This window comes from Bos mutus, chromosome 2, assembly GCF_027580195.1.
Source record: "Bos mutus isolate GX-2022 chromosome 2, NWIPB_WYAK_1.1, whole genome shotgun sequence".
NCBI lineage: Eukaryota > Metazoa > Chordata > Mammalia > Artiodactyla > Bovidae > Bos > Bos mutus.
In genome coordinates this window covers 65207071-65215314 of record NC_091618.1, presented here as the reverse complement: position 1 = coordinate 65215314, position 8244 = coordinate 65207071, and positions in this window count along the sequence as shown.

The window sequence follows — 8244 nt, the reverse complement described above, 5'->3', positions numbered from 1 at the left end:
TTGAGACTTTTGTTTTTGAACTACATATTATTTTTCAGATTCTTTTCCATTATAGGTTATTACAAGATATTAAACATGGTTCCCTGTGTTATACAATAAATACTTATTGATTATCTATTTTATATGTAGTGGTTTGTATCTGCTAATTCCAAAACTCTTAATTTAACTCCCCTTACACTTGCCTCTTCGGTAACCATAAGTTTGTTTTCTGGGTTTGTGAATCTGTTCTTGTTTTGTAAATAAATTCACTGGTATTAGTTGGGTGTGTGTGTGTTTTTTTTTTTTAGATTCTACATATAAATGATATCATATTGTATTTGTCTTTCTCTGACTTACTTCACTTAGTATGATCATCTCTAGGTCCATCCATGTTGTTACAAATGGGCATTATTTCAATCTTTTTTATGGTTGAATAATTATTCCATTGTATTGCTATGCTAAGTCTGGTGTAAAAGTAATTGTAGTTTTGCGTTGTTGAAATTTGCCATTTGTTACTGGTTAAAAAAATAAAATAAATGTGGTTGTGTTATACATCATTTTAATGTACATTTCTCACTTTATTTTTTTTTTAATTTATTTATTTTAATTGGAGGCTAATTACTTTACAATATTGTATTGGTTTTGCCATACATCAACATGAATCTGCCACGGGTGTACATGTGTCCCCAATCCTGAACCCCCCTCCCACCTCCCTCCCCATACCATCCCTCTGGGTCATCCCAGTGCATCAACCCCAAGCATCCTGTATCCTGCATCGAACCTGGACTGGCGATTCGTTTTTTATATGATATTATACATGTTTCAATGCCATTCTCCCAAATCATCCCAGCCTCTCCCTCTCCCACAGAGTCCAAAAGACTGTTCAAAACATCTGTGTCTTTTTTGCTGTCTCGAATATGGGGTTATCTTTACCATCTTTCTAAATTCCATATATATGCGTTGCTGCTGTTGCTAAGTCGCTTCAGTCGTGTCCGACTCTGTGCGACCCCATAGACGGCAGCCCACCAGGCTCCCATCCCTGGGATTCTCCAGGCAAGAACACTGGAGTGGGTTGCCATTTCCTCCTCCAATGCATGAAAGTGAAAAGTGAAAGTGAAGTCGCTCAGTCGTGCCTGACTCTTCGAGACCCCATGGACTGCAGCCTACCAGGCTGCTCCATCCATGGGATTTTCCAGGCAAGAGTACTGGAGTGGGGTGCCAGTGCCTTCTCCAGGATATATGCGTTAGTATACTGTATGGGTGTTTTTCTTTCTGGCTTACTTCACTCTGTATAATAGGCTCCAGTTTCATCCATCTCATTAGAACTGATTCAAATGTATTCTCTTTAATGGTTGAGTAATACTCCATTGTGTTTATGTACCACAGATTTCTTATCCATTCATCTGCTGATGGACATCTAGGTTGCTTCCATGTCCTGGCTATTATAAACAGTGCTGTGATGAACATTGGGGTACACGTGTCTCTTTCAATTCTAGTTTCCTCGGTGTGTATGCCAGCAGTGGGATTGCTTATTTTTTTTTTTTTTGCTAATGACATTATTTGCTGTTTATTTTATATTTATTTTAGACTAGGGAAATATTTTAGACAAAAAACAAATTCGAGCGATCTTGAGTTCAAAATGGGTTGTAAAGCAGTGGAGACAATTCACAATATCAATAATGCATCTGGCCCAGGAACCGCTAAAGAATGTACAGTGCAGTGGTAGTTCAAGAAATTTTCAAAGGAGACAAGAGCCTTGAAGATGAGGAGTGTAATGTCTGACCATCAGAAGTTGACAACAACTGAGAGTCATCATCAAAGCTGATCCTCTTAAAACTACATGAGAAGTTGCCAAGGAACTCAACATCAACTATTCTATGACCATTCTGCATTTGAAGCAAATTGGAAAGATGAAAAACCTCAGTAAGTGGATGCTGCATGAGCTGATTGAAAAATTGTCATTCTGAAGTGTCATCTTCTCTTATTCTACACAAGAGCAACAAACCATTTCTTGACGAGATTGTGATATGTAATGAAAAGCGGTTTTATGTGACAACTGGCAATGACCAGCTCAGTGGTTGGACCAAGAATAAGCTCCAAAGCACTTCCCAAAGCCAAACTTACACCAAAAAAAGGTCATGGTCACTGTTTGGTGGTCTGCTGCCAGTCTGATCCATTACAGCTTTCTGAATACCAATAAAACCATTACATCTGAGAAGTATGCTCAGCAAACTGATAAGATGTACCCAAAACTGCCTGCAGCCCACATTGGTCGACAGAAAGAGCCCAATTCTTCTCCACAACAACACCCGACTGCAAGTTGCACAACCAGCACTTCAAAAGTTGAGCAAATTGGGATACAAAGGTTTGCTCATCTGCCATATTCACCTGACCACTCGTCAATTGGCTATCACTTTTTCAAGTATCTCGACAACTTTTTAACAGGGAAAACACTTCCACAACCAACAGGATGCAGAAAATACTTTCCAAGAGTTCACTGAATCACAAAGCACAGATTTTTATGCCACAGGAATAAACAAACTTATTTCTCCTGGCAAAAATGTGTTGATTGTAATGGTTCCTATCTTGATTAATAAAGGTGTGTTTGAGCCTAGTTATAAGGATTTAAAGTTCACCGTCTGAAACTGCAATTATGTTTGCATCCACCTAATGTATATGTACCACATCTTCTACAGCCGTTCATCAGCTGATGGACATTCAGGTTGCTTCTGTGTCTTGACTATTGTAAATACTGCTGCTATAACACTGGGGTGCATGTTTCTTTCCAAATTAGAGTTTTCATCTTTTCTGGATATATGCCCAGGAATGGGATTACTAGACCATGTGGTAGCTCTAGTTTTAGCTTTTAAAGGAGTCTCCATACTGTGGTGGCTGCACCAATTTACATTCCCAGCAACAGTGCAGAGGGTTCCCTCTCCTGTATCTGGAGGCTTCTGAAGCTCCTTACCATGATTCTCTGTTATTGGAAGAAGTGATTATCTCAACACCAAGCTCCTCCTGTCCTCATCTTGAAAGAGAACTCTGTTTTACGTAACCTCATTGTCTATAGAGAAGTAGGTACTAGTGTGGTAGAACAAAATAATTAGACAGAGAAGGTATGAGTGGAGAGGGCCTCGATCACCTGACAAAGGAGAGGTCTTTCCTCCAGGTCCTCATGACTTCTGCCTCCTGTTTTGGAGTGGGTCCAGAGGCTTGCCTCCAGAGATTTTGGATTCATTCTGTTTTCTGTGTGGGAAGAACCAGGGGTAGCATATCCAGTGCACTGTGGGCCTGGACACTGAAACCAGCAGGACTACAATACCGCTATCCCATCAGTGCCTTTGGGCAAATCAGAAGGTATCCTTCCTTTGGTTGCAGTAAAATCCACCTGCAATGCAGGAGACTGCCTGCAGTACAGTAGACCCAGGTTCAATCTCTGTGTGGGGAAGATCCCCCAGAGAAGGAAATGGCAATCTACTCTAGTATTCTTACCTAGAGAGTCCCATGGACAGAGGAGACTGGTGGGCTACAGTCCAGGGGTCACAAGAGTCAGACATGACTGAGTGACTAAACCACCACCAGAGTGTAAGATGGGTCTTGGGGCAACTCATCCCCTGCAGGGGTTCCTCCCAGGGAAGGGCACAACTTTCCCACTGGAAGTGGTGGCCCTGGGCGGTACTTGGCCTGACTGACATGTGCACTTTTGGTAGTACTCGCAAGACAGAGTCACAAGGATTGTCCACTGACTGGGTGATCTGTGTAGACAACCCCACCAAAGACATAGACTGGGTCGGGGATGTGTTTCTCTGACAGTGGTGCATGATCTACCCTACTGTGGCCAGTATGGGCTCAGTTATTGCAGCTCTTGAGCTCTAGAGTTATGGTGCACAGGTTTAGTTGCTTCAAGGCATGTGGGATCTTCCTGGACCAGGGATTAATCCATGTCCTCTACATTGACAGGAAGATTCTTATCCATTTTACCACCAGGGAAGTCCCATAAATTTACATTTGCCAAAACCCTTTGTGAACCCTGAGTTCCTGGAAATTCTGATAACTGTAGTGGCTCTGGCCTTGTGACTTCATAGAGCTGTGGCCCAGATTTGGAAAGAGTGCGTTTCCCAGAAACAGTACCTTCTCCAGTCAGGTGAGCCTCTTGCTGCTCACATGAATGAATGAATGAATGAATGAATGACTCAACGAGTCAGTCACTCTCCAAACCCAGCACGGGGCCGACATGGAATCTTCCAGTGCCTTGTTCTACTTGCTAACACAATGCATGCAGGAAGAGTTCATGCATATGCATGTGTGTGTGCTCAGTCATGTCCAACTCTTTGCAACCATATGTACTGTAGCCTGTACATATGGTTTCTCTGTCCATAAGATCCTCCAAGCAAGAATACTGCAGTGGGTTGCCATTTCCTCCACCAGGGAATCTTCCCAACCCAGGGGTTGAACCTGTGTCTCCTGCATCTCTGGCATTGGCAGACAAATTTTTTACCACTGAGCCACCTAGGAGGCTCGTAGGAAGAGTCCAGAATCCTGTTTGTTTGTTCTACAATCAAAAACAGAATAAGAATGTTTTTAATTCAAATATCAGACATATGGGAAATTATTTCAAAACACCAGTGTAATATAATGAGCACAGACTCGAGATGGACTGGGTTGGTTAAATCCTGGCCCCACCGTTTCATAATGGTGTGACTGGCAGGTTCTGTAACTTCTCTGAACCTTGATTCCCTCATCTTTAAATAAGGATGATATCTACTTCTGACAGTTGAAGTAGAGATTAAATAAGATATTGCATGTGAAGCACCCAGCCTGTCATAAGCACTTGACAGATTATTACAAGTCATTGCAATGACCATTTCCTCCATTGACCTGGACAGAACAATTTTCAAAAGTTATAAACGAAGAGAAAGCAACTGAACAAGTGGTGAAGGGAAGAAGACTATTGAAAGACAGAGGATGGGCCAAAGTGCCCCTTTCCTTACAAAGTCTTCAGGCCAACAGCCATTGAACGGTGCTGAGCTGTTTGTCCCTTCAGGAGTGTGACACTTGGATAATGATGTTGGCCAGCACGGCCCCTAATTGAGTTTTAATTACAGCAGTTCTGGGAAGAATGAAGTTAAACCTCTGTTCTCCTTGCATAATTAAATTTAGGTTAGCATATCTGGAGAATTCTTATCCCACACATGTACTGTGCCTCCTTGTCTGAAGAGGGATTTCAAAATTGGACATTGTTGTTTAATGGATGAAGTTTAAGAATGACACACGGGCTTTGTTCCACTTTAATTACTAATAGTTAATTGTAGAAAGAACCTAATTAGATTGCCGCCGGAGGGAGATGTAGGTGGAGATGAAATGGATCTCTTCATTAGGTACGGTTCTAAGGAAAGAGGGGCCAGCAAGGTCTGTGGGATATTGGAGGCTTCCAGGCAGGGCAAACATAATTTTGAGAGACTCTAATGAAAGGCGGCTGCCTTGGTGAATCTGTTAGGTGCTTTTTCAGACCTCTGTGCCAATCTCTGTACTGGCTCTGAAGGCAGCACAAGAAAAGCAGGAGGCATGATGTTTTTCCTTGAGGTGACCCAGCTTGTTCAAGGAGAACAAAATTAGCGTACCTAGGGCAGAAGGAAAGGAGAACTTCATCAGCACCTACACGAATGACAAATTCTTTAAAGGCTATCTGAGAAGTCTGCTCACTGGGGACAGTGGGGACTGGCAGAAGATTGTGTGAAACCCAAGTTCAAAATTCAGTTCTACCAAGTACCAGCTCCAAGGCCTCGGACAAGTTACTTGACCACTGCAACTCCATTTCTCGTCTGTAAAATGACACCCACCTTGCAGAGTTGAGTGAAGAGGAACAAAGGCAGAAAAACAGTAGCATGGGGCTTGGTTCTTATTTCTTGATGGAAAAAAAAAAAAAAGAAAGAAAGAAAAACAACCATAGCTGTTCTTATAATTACAGGCCTTTCTGATTCTGAGGATTCTGAGATGAACTCATCCAGGCCTGTCTGAAACAGGCTTTGTTTTCCACGAAATGTGAAAGAGATCAGTCTCAAAAACCCCTACACATATATGGGCAATGAGAGATCCCATGGGTGAAGCTTGTGGAGTACTAGAGCCCACAGCTGGTTTAATCCCTGCTTCCTGGACCCCACACACTGTGGGTCCCAGGACCTGCTGCTGGGACCTGGAGGTCCTGCCCTCCTCGCCACTTTGCTAAGAACTGAAATGTTTAACTGAAAAGCTCATTTGTTGAACCAGGTTTTCAACCAGTAGTTTTCAACCAGGGGCAACTCCTCCCCAGCAACCCCCAGAGGACATTTGGCAAGCTTCTTAGAGATGTTCATGGTTGTTACAACTGGGAACTGGGAGGAGTTCCTACTGGCATCTAGTGTGTAGAGGCCAAGGATCCTGCTAAACTGCCTACAATGTGCAGGACAAGTCTCTCATGACAAAATTATTTGGCTCCAAACATCAAGAATGCTGAGGCTGAAAAACTCTGGAGTAACTGGTTCTGGACCCAGGGCAGCAAGCCTGGCAGAGCAGTCTCTGAATACATGTCTAAGTGTGGCCTGAGGAATGCACGCCCAGACAAATGCCCCCAGGCAGCCTCTGTCAGCAACATCACTAGGTGTCCTGCATGAGGGGTCCCAGCCTGGGGTTTTTGTCTCATAAACGGCCTCAGGGTAACTGCTCACCTGTTTGGTCATCAAATTGTCCAAGGAGTGTGTTCTACAGTGTGGCCACTAGATGGAGATCTTGGGATGATCTTTCCCAAGGAGATAATGAAGATAATGGTGACCTCCTTCAAAAAGTGCCATGCACACACTGCTCTACGCAGTGCCCCCAACCCTGCAGCAGGCTACTGCTGACCCAAGCCTCTGCCAGGGACTCCAGGACAACCACGGGAAAGTCGGGACCAGTCTTGTGTGCAGTCACTGCTCCTTTCTCCTGAGTCCTGGTGTGCATAACGTTTTGTTTGTGCCCTCCAAGAGTCTGTTTCCCCAGTCCTGTGTAAGTTCTGATGGCTCTATGGTGGGGCTAATGGTGACCTCCTCTAAGAGGGCTTATGCCATACCCAGGTCTACTGCACCCAGAACCTCTGTCCCTGTAGTAGTCCACTGATCACCCATACCTTTGCAGGAGACACTCAAACACAGTTCTGTCTCAGTCTCTGTGGGGTCTCTGGGTCCTAGTGCTCACAAAGTTTGTTTGAGCCTTCTGAGCATCTCTGGCGGGTATGGGGTTTGATTCTAAATGCGATTTCACTCCTCCTACCATCTTGCTGGGGCTTTTGCTTTGCCCTTGGACGTGGCGTATCTCCTTAAAGATGCTCCAGCACTGTGCAGCCATGGAACCGTGAGTTGGGTCTCCAAAGACCAGCAGAACGCTGGCTTTTGTTTGTTTGTTTCTTTTAAAAAATTACTTGTTTATTGGACTTTGCAGGGTCTTAGTTGTGACACATAGGATACTGTGGCACACATTATCTTCATTACCTCCACCATAGTTTGGTCTCAGGTCAAACAACAGGGAGGGAACACAGCCCTGCCCATCAACAGAAAATTGGATTAAAGATTTACTGAGCACCTGACCTGCCTCTTGAGAAATTTGTATGCAGGTCAGGAAGCAACAGTTAGAACTGGACATGGAACAACAGACTGGTTCCAAATAGGAAAAGGAGTACGTTAAGGCTGTATATTGTCACCCTGCTTATTTAACTTCTATGCAGAGTACATCATGAGAAATGCTGGGCTGGAAGAAGCACAAGCTGGAATCAAGACTGCCAGGAGAAATATCAATAACCTCAGATATGCAGATGACACCACCCTTATGGCAGAAAGTGAAGAGGAACTAAAAGGCCTCTTGATGAAGGTGAAAGAGGAGAGTGAAAAAGTTGGCTTAAAACTCAACTTTCAGAAAACTAAGATCATGGCCTCTGGTCCCGTCACTTCATGGGAACTAGATGGGGAAACAGTGGAAACAGTGTCAGACTTTATTTTTTGGGCTCCAAAATCACTGCAGATGATGATTGCAGCCATGAAATTAAAAGACGCTTACTCCTTGGAAGGAGGGTTATGACCAACCTAGATAGCATATTGAAAAGCAGAGACATTACTTTGCCAACAAAGGTCCATCTAGTCAAGGCTATGGTTTTTCCTGTGGTCATGTATGGATGCGAGAGGTGGACTGTGAAGAAAGCTGAGGGCCGAAGAATTGATGCTTTTGAACTGTGGTGTTGGAGAAGACTCTTGAGAGTCC